The sequence below is a fragment of the Hemiscyllium ocellatum genome, chromosome 1 (assembly GCF_020745735.1).
Source record: "Hemiscyllium ocellatum isolate sHemOce1 chromosome 1, sHemOce1.pat.X.cur, whole genome shotgun sequence".
Lineage (NCBI taxonomy): Eukaryota > Metazoa > Chordata > Chondrichthyes > Orectolobiformes > Hemiscylliidae > Hemiscyllium > Hemiscyllium ocellatum.
Genome location: NC_083401.1, coordinates 165827464 through 165840223, shown reverse-complemented (window position 1 = coordinate 165840223; position 12760 = coordinate 165827464). Strand labels below are relative to the sequence as shown.

At 42.9% G+C, this 12760-nt stretch overlaps 1 protein-coding gene across 1 annotated transcript in view; it reads right to left on the bottom strand.

The window, feature by feature from the left end:
- trim2a (tripartite motif containing 2a) overlaps positions 1–11710 on the bottom strand; it is a 165258-nt gene extending 153548 nt beyond the window's left edge. The window contains exon 1 of the mRNA XM_060827613.1: positions 11636–11710. The gene's annotated coding sequence lies outside the window, so the exon portion shown is untranslated. The remainder of the gene's footprint in view (positions 1–11635) is intronic.
- Between the last annotated feature and the right edge of the window lie 1050 nt (positions 11711–12760).

Sequence of the window (12760 nt, the reverse complement as noted above, 5' to 3'; positions counted from 1 at the left end):
GGAAATGGAAAGGTGGAACTAAAGAAAAGTACAATCACAAGAATGTGGTACTGAGCAACTTGTTGGAGGGATGGCTATGTGCTGACGGCTCATTGGGTCCCAGTGAACTCCATCCTAAGCTTAGAGTCATACAGTCCCACAGCACGGACACAGACCTTTTGGCCCACTCTGTCCATGTTGACCCACAATGTCTGCCTGTGCTAACCCTCATTTTCCTGCACTTGGCCCATATCCTTCTAATCCTTTCCTAACCATGTATTTGTCCAAATGCCTTTTAAATGGTGTTAATGTACCCACCTCAACCCTCTGGCAGCTCATTCCATATGCATATCACCCTCTGTGTAAAAACATTGCTCCTCATGTTCCCTTTCATTCTTCCCCCTCTAACCTTAAACTGATGCCCTCTAGTCCTCGATTCCCCAACCCTGAGGAAAAGGTCTGAGTGCATTCACCCTGTCCATTGTCTCTCGTGATTTTAAACACCTCTGTAAGGTCACCACTCAGTCTCCTACACTCAAATGAAAAAAAAATCCCAGCGTGTCCAACCTCTCTCTGTAACTGAGACCCTCGAGTCCTGTCAACATCCTGTAAATTTCTCCTGCACTCAGTCCAGTTTAAAAACATCCTTCCTATTAATAAAAAAGTGTCTGGTGAGATAGTTGATGCTTTAATTTTAATTTTCTAAATCACCCTAGATTAAGTGAAGGTTTCATGAGATTTGAAAATATTAAACTAACTCCTTTATTGAAAATGGGAAGCAAAAAGCAGGAAACTAGAGGTCAGTGAGCGTACAGGGATTTGTTAGTAGTTATAATTAAAGACATTATAGTACAGGACATAAGAAAGTTCAAGGTAACCTGGTAGAATCAATATGGTCTTGTGAATAGGAAATCAGGCTTCACCAATTCATTGGGTTTCTCTTTAAGGAGATGATGTGCACTGATGCTGAAGGGGAATTAGTGGATGTGCTGACTTGGATTTCCAGAAACCATTTGATAATCAAAGGTTATTGTGGAAAATAAGGCTTATGGGGGAGGGAGTAACTTTTGGCATGGATAGAAGATTGGTTCGATAACAGGGAACAGAGCAAGCATAACTTGTCTTTTTCTAGTCGACACAAAATGTAATAACTGGCATATCAAATCAACCAACGCCGGGGTCTCTCTTTTGTTCTTAATTTGTGAAAATGACTTACATGAGCTAGGAGCAGCACAGTGACTTAGTGGTCAGCACTGCTGCCTCACAGCACCAGGGACCCAGCTTCGATTCCATCCTCGGGCAACTGTCTGTGTGGAGTTTGCACATTCATCCCGTGTCTGCGTGGGTTTCCTCTGGGTGCTCCGGTTTCCTCCCACAGTCCAAAAATGTGCAGGTCAGGTGAATTGGCCCTGGGAAATTGCCCGAAGTGTTCAGTTATAAATATAGGGGAATAGGTCTGGATGGGTTACTCTTTGGAGGGTCGGTGTGGACTTGTTGGGCCGAATGGCCTGTTTCTACACTGTAGGGATTCTAATTCTGATGACGGGACAGAATTGCTAAATTTGCTGAAGAGACAAAGGTAGATAGAAAAGTAAGTTGTGAAGAGGGCATAGAGTCTGCAAAGGGTATTGATAGGTTAAGGGAGTGGGCAAAGATTTGGTAAATGGGGTATAATATGGGGAAAATATGCCAGTTTAGCAGGAAGAATAGAGAAGCACATTATCTCAGTTTGAGGTTGCAGAGCTCTGAAATACAGAGGAACCTAAGTGTCCTCATGCATGAATCACCGTAAGGTTAATATGTGAGTGTAACAAGTAATTAGAAAGCTGATAGAATGTTTCCATTAACTGTAAGGGGATTTGCATACAAAAGCAGGGAGATAATGCTGCAATTATACAGACCACATGTGGAGTACAGAATTGGCTTCCCTACTTAAGGAAGGATGTGAATCCATAGGAAACAGTTCAAAGAAGGTCCGCTGGAATAACACCAGAGTGGGTTGCCTTCTGAGGAATGTTATAAAGGTTAGGTTAAACCTGCTGGAGTTCAGAAGATTAAGAGATGTCTGGATTGAAGCATGTAAGACCATGGGAAATGTTGAGGGTGAATGTGGAGAGAATGTTTCCTTTCCTGGAAGAACTTGGAACTTGGAGTCACAATTTACATAGAATCCCTACAGTGCGGAAACAGGCCATTCGGCTCAACAAGTCCACACTGACCCTCTGAAGAGTAACCCACCCAAACCCATTCCCCTACCCTATTACTCTACATTTCTCCCTGACTAATGTACCTAACCTACATATCCCTGAACACAATGGGCAATTTAGCACTGCCAATTCACCCAACCTACACAGCTTTGGATTGTGGGAGGAAACTGAAGCACCCGGATGAAACCCACACAGGAACATTTAAACTTTAAAATAAGGGATTATCCATTTAAAATAGGGATGAGAATTTTATTCCCTCAGTGCATTGTGAATTTTTGGAAGACTTCCTCAAAATACAGTGGAAGCAAAGATTTGAATATTTTTAAGGCAGAGATACCTAGATTCTTGAGTGGGGTGGGGGGGGGGGGAGTATTTTATCAGGAATGTGGAGTTAAGATTACTATGAGATCAGTCATGATTTTGTTAAATGGTGGAACAAGCTGGTGGGGCCTAGCTCCTCCTCCTAACCTGTATGGCCACATGGATATTCCCACATCAGCATTTTGCAACAGACATTACATTTTTGTTCACCGTCTGTCAGTTAAGAAGAGTTGATGCTACTTGTAACTCACATTCTGGCTTCTGATCAGTGAGTTCAGCGTTTTCAGTGGATGAACCTTGGACCGTCCTTATATTTATCGAGCCTTCAGGAGTGGGAAGGTGGAGTGAGAGACGATTAAATTAGGCAGGAGCTGAAAATATGATTTTTCCCCCACTCCCAATGGCAGAGGTACAAAAGAAATGAAGAAAGATGTGAAGACTTGGGAATTTGAGGAAGTTAGTGGTGATACCTTGGGGACATGGTAGAGGAGGTGTTGGGTGTATTAGAATGCATGAAGGTGGATGAATCTCCTGGTCCTGACTAGGTATATCCAAGAACCTTACAAGAGGCTGGTGAAGAAATTGGACCCTGGCTGATATTTTTGGATCATCGTTAGCCACAGGTGAGGTCCCGGAAGGCTGGAGGGTAGTGAATGTTTTGCTCTTATTCAAGGAGGGCTGCAAAGAAAAATATGGGAACTACAGACCAATAAGCTTAACATCTGTGATAGGTAAGTTACTTGACAGATAAGATATACAAGCATTTGAAAAGACAGGGTTTGATTAGGAATAGTCAGCATGGCTTTGTGCATGGGAGATCATGCCTCACAAATTTGTTAGAGTTCTTTGATGAAGTGACCAGGAAGGTTGATGAGGGCAGGGCAGTAGACATAGTCTCTCTAGATTTCAGTAAGGCCTTTGATAAGGTTACACATGGAAGGCTGCTCTGGAAGGTTAGATCGCGTGGAATCCAGGGAGAGCTGGCAAATTGGATACACAATTGGCTTGAAAGGAGGAAGCAGGGGATAATAGTGGAAGGATGCTTGTTGGATTGGAGGTCTGTGACTAGTGGGGTGTCTCAAGGGTCAATGCTGGGCCCATTGCTGTTTGGTATCTGTATTAATGATTTGGATGAGAATTTACAAGGCATGATTAGTAAGTTTGCAGATGACAGTAAAATAGACAGTATCGTGGACAGTGAGGAAGGTTATCAGAAATTGCAGCAGGACCTCGATCAGCTGGGGAAGTGGGCTGAGAAATGGCAAATAGAGTTTAATATAGATAAGTGTGAGGTCTTGCATTTTGGAAAGTCAAATCAAGGTAGGCGTTTCATGGTGAATAGTAGGGTCTTAAGGAGTGTAGAGGAACAGGGGGACCTTGGAGTTTAGATGTACAGTTCTCTGATAGTGGAGTCCCAGGTAGACAGGGCAGTGAAGAAGGGTTTGACACACTGACCTTCATCAGTCAAGGGAATGAGTATAGAAGTTGGGAAGTTATGTTGCAGTTATATAGGACATTGGTGAGGCCGCACTTGGAGTATTGTGTTCAGTTTTGGTCACCTTGTTATAGGAAGGATGTTATTAAACTGGAAAGAGTACAGAAGAAATTTACAAGGATGTTGCCTGGACTCAATGATATGAATTATAGGGAGAGGTTGGACAAGTTAAGAATTTCTTCTTTAGAGCACAGGAGACTGGAGTTGGGGGGGGGGGGGGTCCTTATAGAGGTGTATATGATCATGAGAGATATGGATAGGGTGAGTGCACTTAGTCTTTTTCCCAGGGATAAGGAATCGATGACTAGAGGGCATCAGTTTAAGGTTGAAAATGTGTTGCTGGAAAAGCGCAGCAGGTCAGGCAGCATCCAAGGAACAGGAAATTCGACGTTTCGGGCATAAGCCCTTCATCAGGAGGGCTTTCCTGAAGAAGAGCTTATGCCTGAAACGTCGAATTTCCTGTTCCTTGGATGCTGCCTGACCTGCTGCGCTTTTCCAGCAACACATTTTCAGCTCTGATCTCCAGCATCTGCAGACCTCACTTTCTCCATCAGTTTAAGGTTAGCAGGGAAAGAATAAAAGGGAACCTGAGGGACAACGTTTTTACACAGAGGGTAGTGCACAGATGGACTGCGCTGCTGGCGGAAGTGGTTGAGGTGGGTATATTAACAACATTTGAAAGGCATTTGGACAATTACATGGCTAGAAAAAGGTTAGAAGGATATGTGCCAGAGGGAAATGGGGTTAGGGTGGACAGACATTTTTGTCAGCTAAAGGGCCTGTCTCTGTGCAGGGAGACTGTATGACTCTATGACTCTAAATGTCCAAAGGTAACCATCAACTCATGAGGCAGGCCAGTACAGTTCACTCTCAGACTAAACTGATCTCAACAAATGACAATAATGACCACGTGAATAAAGTGAAACAAAGGAAATGCAAAATATTTACCAGCAAAATTGAAATTTGAAAACATACATGGCCCAACTGTGCTCTCCATTGTTCATGGCAATGGAGCCAGGAAAGATTTGACCATGATGAACAGCTTTCCTGTTTCTCCAGGACCCAGGAGGGTTTTTGTACAGTCCATCCATTGTCAGTTGATAGGAAGTTTCACTACAGGATAACTACATGTGTCTTGTGCATGACTTCAGAACTTTTAATGTAAAATTTCAATGCAAATTTTAAATGTAATCATGTAGGAACCTGAAAAAAAGCAAGACAGTAGAATTGGTGCCCACTTCCTGTCCTACCATTTGGACTGTGTGACAAAGTGAAAATTCTACCTTATTATTCAGTAAAACGCCAGATAGTGCATTCACGTTCCTACCCAAAGGATCAGAACTTTGTATTTCTTTATCTGGTTACATCATATTGATTTTTTCATCAAAAAAATGTCTCTTGACACATCTGTCAAATAATGCATTTAATGGCTACCACAAACTAAAGCAAAAGCAGGCTATAGCAGAGGCAGAGGCCACACAACTATGGCACATCAATCATACACCCTTTTTCAAAAAAACACAGACATTCACTTTTGCAGTTACAAGCTAGCTCAATGTCCATGGTCAACGAAGAGAAATAATTTGTGAACAAAGTTTGTGGCATTCAGTAGGAAGACATTCATGGCCAATAAAAAACATCTTTGTAATAATCTAGGCTCTGTTCAGCAGTCAATGGCTTCGAGCCCTGCAAAGTGTTGTCTATTTCCTCCGGTATGTGTAGGGTTACCTGTGCAAGGGCTTTTTATTCACCCATGGAAGGTGATAGTGAGCTGCCTCCTTGAACCGCTGCAGTCATGTGCTATAAGTTGACTCTCAATGCTCTAAGGAAGGGAAGTCCAGGATTTTGAGCCAGCAACACTGAAGAGATGGTGTTATATTTCCAAGTCAGCATGGTGAGTGGCTTGGAGAGAAACTCACTGCTGGTGGTATTCCTTGTCCTTCTGGATGGAGGTGGTTGTGTGTTTGGAAGGTGCAGTCTAAGGATTTTTGATGAATTTCTGCAGTGCATCTTGTAGATCATGCACTCTGCTGTTATTGAGTGTCAGTGGTAGAGGGAGTTGATGCTTGTGGCTCTGCTGTTATTGAGTGTCAGTGGTAGAGGGAGAGGATGCTGTGGCTCTGGTGCCAAACAAGTGAACTGCTTTGTCCTGGATGGTGCCAAGCTTCTTGATTGCTATTGGAGCTACAAGCCATCCAGGCAAATGGATATAATTCCATCATACTCCTGACCTGTGCCTTGTAGATGATGGATAAGCTTTGATGGAGCTGAACTATTCACTGCAGTACTCCTAGCCTCTGACCTGCTCTTGTAGGCACTGTGTGTATGTGGTGAGTCCAAATGGTCAATAGTAACCCACAGGATGTGGATAATGTGCGATTCAGTGATGGTAACATCATTGAAAGTCAAGGGTTGATTGTTAGATTGTCTCTTATTGGAGATGACCTTTGCCAGGCATTTGAATGGCACCAATGTTACTTGCCAATTTTCAATCCACGCCTGGATATTGTCCAGATCTTGTTACATGAACATGACTGCTTCAGTGTCTGAGGAGTCGTGAATGGTGCTGAACATTGTACAATCATCGATGAATATCCCCATGTCTGACCTTATGATGGAGAGTAGGTCATTGATGAGGCAGCTGAAGATGGTTGTATCATCTCCCCTGAGGAACTCTAGCAGAGATGTCCTGGACCTGAGATGAGTGACCTCCAAAAGCTACATAGACCAGTCAGACCTAGGGTCAGATAAAACTCTCTTTCCTCTGGACCAATCTGAGTTGCAACTGTTAACTGTGCAGTCAAGACGTGCTTCAGCTGAGCTGTGGGTCTCACTTAACATCTGCCAGCTGGAACCCAGAGCTTCCTTCATCCCATTGGGTTCTCTGTTTCCACCTGGACCAATACTCAACCCATCATATAACTCAACTTTACCTTCAAGTGCTTCATTTTTTGGATCACAACCTTGAGCTGATCTAGTGCTTCCAAATAACCCTGTTGGACTATAACCTGGTGTTGTGTGATCTTTAACTTTGAGCTAAGCTTGCACAGATCTATGAAGTCCATGATGCTGCATGAAACACCAGTGCCTATCTGGCATGTTGGAAATCACAGAAGTGCAATTGTGCAGGAGGACAGCATTCAGCCACTCTTGTCTGCACCAGTCCCCTGAATGAACACTGTGACTTGGTGTCAATCTCCTTCTCCTTCCCCATAAGTGAACAGTTTCTATTCAGTTATCATCTCATTGAGTGCCTTGTTTTGGTGAGCTCACCTTCATTTATGGTTCTCCTTTTAGAGACATCATTCTTACAGTCATAACCCTTTCTCATTGTTGGACCCTGCCATGTCAACCAATAAAAGTCTGATGGTCTTGCTAAAACTATTCCAAACACTGTAAGACCTCAGCTGGTCTAAGGAAAGATATACTGACACTGGAAGCAGTGCAGAGAAGATTGACTGGGCTGGTACCAGGTATGGATGGATTGTCTCATGAGAAGAGGTTCAGTAGGTTAGGTCTGTACTCATTGGAATCTATGGGAGGCTTTCTCTTCTCTTATAAAGCCTGCTTTACAGCAGTCCTTCCGAACCTAATCAATCCTACGTCTAAAGAGATTGTCTGTTGGTCAGTTGTCCAAAATCATAAGATCCAGCTTGATGTGTTAGTGTGGTCATATATTGTTGTCCTGCTCACCCGAGCCCTGATATTGAACACTTACCATTCAGAAGTGGCCAGAGTATGGCTTCAAAGTCTCAAAGCTCTCCTGCCTGGGTTCTCTCAGTGAGATCTTAGGTGCAATACAGTTAGTGGCACTTCTTTCCCCAGGAATAATAACAGTTGTAAGTCTTAGTTCCTCAATATTTTTCAATTTTGTTGCTATATCGTAATTTTGTCACTGAGACCAGGACACATTCCCATTCTGTCTCATAAATCCTCTTATTTCTGCAGCAGATTGAAAACATCACCACCATTCTGAATTACGCAGCATCTTAATTTTCTTTTCATTCGCAGGATGAGGTGTCACTGGCTGGGCCAACATTTATTTATTGCCCATCTTTAATTGTCCAGAGGGCAATTAAGAGTAAACCATATTGCTCTGGGTCTGGAGTCACCAATGGGCCAGACCAGGTAAGGATGATGGTTTTCTTCCCTGAAGGACATTAGTGAACTCGATGAGTTTTTCCAACAATCAACAATGGTGTTACGGTCATCATTACATTCTTACTTCCAGATTTTATATCTAAATTCAAATTCCATCATCTTCCATGCAGGCCGAGTCCCCAAAACATGACTTGGGTCTCTGGATTAATCGTCAAGATTTGATACCACAAGACAATTGCATTCTCTTCGATGTGGTTTACATTTGTTCCTTTTACAGTAGCTGGTTGTCTTATAGTTAGAACATTTCATTCAATCTCAGCTAGGCACTGCGGACATCATGTTTCAAGTCCTGTGTTCTACAACATAAATTCAAACCAAGTTTCAGCTGAGGTAGAGCTCACGTAACCCAACTGGGACAAAATGCACCAACGCATTTCTCCAAATAAAGCATGTATTTGTAATGAACGTTTTATACTGCTGCCGACACAAAGGCAAAAGATAATAAGGAGCCGTGCAAATCACATTAAGTCTCTGTGTTTGCGGAGGAGAAGCAGAATTTTGAAAAAAATGTAATTTCTCTCACGCAGACCTGCAAAACAGTGACCTTGATCCACTCACTCAAAGTAGGTTACAGCAATATTTTTAGCAGTGTAGAACAAGCCAGCAACAAATCATTAACTGTTGCCTAGACCAACATCAAAGGATTGAAATTCTGATCTTTCTGCTAGTGTGAGTCTGTCGAATAAGTTTCAAGGAATTAGACCAGTATATTTCTAATATAACAAAGACTGAGCAACAAGGCTACCTCTAGAAAGGTAACGTTGCTTTAGGGAGAGTGGGATCTTGCTTTAAAGGTTATGGTTAGTAGAAAGTTGCTACTACAAACCTTGGTTCGATCCAATGTTTATGATACAAATATCATTCCTCTGCATTGTTTCCTTCCATTTTTGTAGTCTAGCTCCCAAAACAGCTGGATTTGGTTTAGGTGGGAGATTAAGAAATTGCAAAATCTTAAACACCAGCCTAAAGTGTCTCGAGTCGACTGGGAAAAGAAGCAAGAGACAACCAATGGACCACAGGAGGCAGAGTGTCCGCATTCTATTTCATAGGGATTCTGTTTGACTGACCTGTGTCTCCAGCAGTCCTGACAAAGCCAGAACACAGGAGCCTTTCACAAAAATCTTCTTACAAAATGGGCTTCCTATTCCTGACTGCGTGCCACATCAAGAGGTGTTTTGGTCTGGGCAGCATGAAATATGGGTTGATAGTTAATTATTTATTTGAAAGCCAGTGGGTGGGCTGCCGGATCTGAGCTTCTCCCTCGCACTGTACTTTAGGGAAGAGTTGGAGGATGGGTGAGCATTGTCCTCCGTTTTTACACATCCCTCACTGTTAACGGAGCCCACAGGGACGGTAAAATCAGTCTGTGATCAAACTGTTCCATCACATGTCTCATTCGATTGTTATGTTTTCCTTCACACCTCTTAAAATTTCACTTCAGCGCAATAAATGACATTGTTTAAAAGTTTGAGTATTTATTTGTGCAGCCAAAGATAGCTCAATTAATCATGAAGCTGGTCATTTTCCATTGGGACCACCAGACAGGGCTACATGTGGCAGGATCTCCCTTGCAGAAAGAGAAGGAAATACTGGTGGGATTGTTGCTCACCAGGATAGCTCCTGTCACTCTCAGCTGACCAAACCGTCGAATCAACAACAAGCCTGGAAGGCTAGTCTCCAGCCAGGTCACATGTCACCCAGTCAAAGGTCAAATGTACATCCCCCCCCTCTCTATTTTGGCTGAACTGGGAGTGTACCAGACAGGGTAGTGTAAGCATGTATGTAAGCCTTGCTCTTGTAACTCCATGTTGACTGGGGACTTGGAAATAATAAAATTGTCTATTCAGGAGGTTATTTGCATACATGCATTTTTGATTAAAAAAAAAGTAAAGTCAAATCTGAAAAACCAAATGGTTTCAGTATCATTAATTCTCTTGCAAGCCCACCAGAAAATTATTTTGGGGTTCTAAATTTTAGTCCACACACACAGACTAAGACCAGCCTATATTCCCACTTGACAGAGGAAGCATGGTCGCAGGTAGGAACATGGAGCAAACGGTAGGAAATGAATTGAAAGACTAGTAATATAATTGCCCGGAGAATTGGCTGAGGATTCTCAGCCCTGAAGTCCTGTATCACTTGTCTCTTCATGGGCGGCACAGTGGCACAGTGGTTAGCACTGCTGCCTCACAGCGCCAGAGACCTGGGTTCAATTCCCACCTCAGGCGACTGACTGTGTGGAGTTTGCACATTCTTCCCGTGTCTGCGTGGGTTTCCTCTGGGTGCTCTGGCTTCCTCCCACAGTCCAAAGATGTGCGGGTCAGGTGAATTGGCCATGCTAAATTGCCCGTAGTGTTAGGTGAAGGGGTAAATGTAGGGGTATGGGTGGGTTGTGCTTCGGCGGGTCGGTGTGGACTTGTTGGGCCGAAGGGCCTGTTTCTACACTGTAGGTAATCTACACGCTCTGTCATGCAGACAGTGGCAGTAAACAGTAAGCTTTGGGTCTGAATGTTTGGTTCCCCCATGCTACGCTGGCTGAGCCCAGGGAGCACACAGCAATGAGGAGAGAAGGAACAGCTGGAGGGTGATGCCCCTTGTGTGTTTCTGAAAGGCCAGTCCAGGTGGTAGCTGAGAAGCAGGCTGACCTCCTGCTCTCACTATGATTGAGAAATCAAAGCCGGGAGACACCAAGGAGGGGGAAAGAAATTTTCAGCAGAAACGTCAGGCCCCTTTAGCCCAAAAATCATGTAAAAATATCCAGCCAAGATGAAAACTGCACTGGGCTCATTTGAGACAATGAACTATCAGATTGGTAAGACAGTAACCATTCAGATTTTGGGGTCTCAAGTCTGAGAGCATTTTTTTTCACAAACATGTTTTAAAAAGTCACTAAATAAAATCTCTCCGTATAAGTATATCCATTTGCTATATAATTGATGACACTACAGGCAGAGAAAAAAATGATTTAACCTTTTTTTAGGTTCATTTTTTCCCACAAATTATGAAGGATAATTATCCACTTCCAGTAACAGTATTCTCCAAAAAACATTTACAATGCAAAGACTGTACACCACCAGTTCATCTAGTGAAGACAAAAATCTCACATTGCAGACAAAATATGCTATAACATCACATACCATTTCATTAAACATAATCTGTCCAGTTTTCTGTAAAGCTGCTTACCATTGTATCGCATGACAACATTTCAAAACAACGTCAATGAACAGGAAAGAAAGGAGCATCAGCACTAACCGTGTGCTCTCAGTATGGATTATACAGCATTGCACAAACCTCACCCATCTGTCGTGACAGATTTGAAACGATGATCTGGATTTGCACACACACGCTCAGTGCTGTTTGACCCTATGTGACACACAGGGACAGCAACATCTCAGCCATCATCTGGTCAGCATGACTGAAAGGTGTCTCTTGTCATGACAGTAACGCAATAAAAATGGAAGCACCTACTAACCCCATCCTGTGAACAGCATGGATCAAGCCTCAGTGTATCCGCAGCTTCCTCTGCATGGCTCTCTCTGAACGCAGCAGAAAGCTGCTGATTGCTTAGTCAGAACATGTCTTACCAATCCTCTGTATTGTTGCACCGCGCTAGCTGAACTCAAAGCCACAGACTGGCTGAAAGATGGCCTGTTTTTTTCTTAAATAAACTCTTATATTTTCTAATATTAGCTGACACCACCCCTTTGTTTTGTTAACTCCTTCCTACTTTATGTTGTCTAAATAAGCCCTGGATCCTTCATTCTTCCTCTAGCTCGGCAGTTTCCAATTGATCCATGATTTAGAAAAACATAGTCAAACACTAACTGTACTAGTAGCATTAAAGAGGGCAGCAGACTCTTTAAAATTCCTAAAATAAATTCACTTCTGTTCAATTTTCAGCTTGTAAAGAATGCCACACATTCTGGTCAATTCCCCCATTCTCAATAACCACCTCACAGCTCATGTGCCAATTTCTTTCTACAAACTCAACACAAAATATCTGCCTGGCCACACTGAACTGTTCAGGATCCCGTCCAATTAAAAGAAAACCATACATTTTGCAGTCTGAATGCATTAAATAGTCCAGGATACTTACATTTGGAAAAGTACTAGTGAAAGTTGTGTATTGTTCCAGCAATAGCTAATTACAAAAGGAAAAATAAAAGGAAAGGACAGAGAGTTGTAAATCTGGCTTTCAGCACGAGAGCACAACAAAGCTGCTTCCTGAAAGTGTACTGTTTTCCATCTGCTCAATCCCCATGTGGATGAAGGAGCAGCTGCCAGTTTTGTTATCCACGTCATGATGTTTCTCAAAGGAGGGAGGTGGGGGCTGAAAAGACAATGCCAATGACATTACCTGCATAGTGCAGAAGACGGAAGGTTACCTGGGAGAGACAAGTCGACTGAAGCATGCACCAATTCAGCTTTAGTTATTGATGAATATTGCAACAGGCAGACTTGTATCAGGCAGAAATCTGGTTTACAGTGTTGCAGGATATTTATTAACCCCTGGCATTTGCAAAGGTTACCTCCAGCAAGGACTGGCAACGGGCTCTCCATCGACACAGCTCTGGACAAAATCATTAATGGATACTGC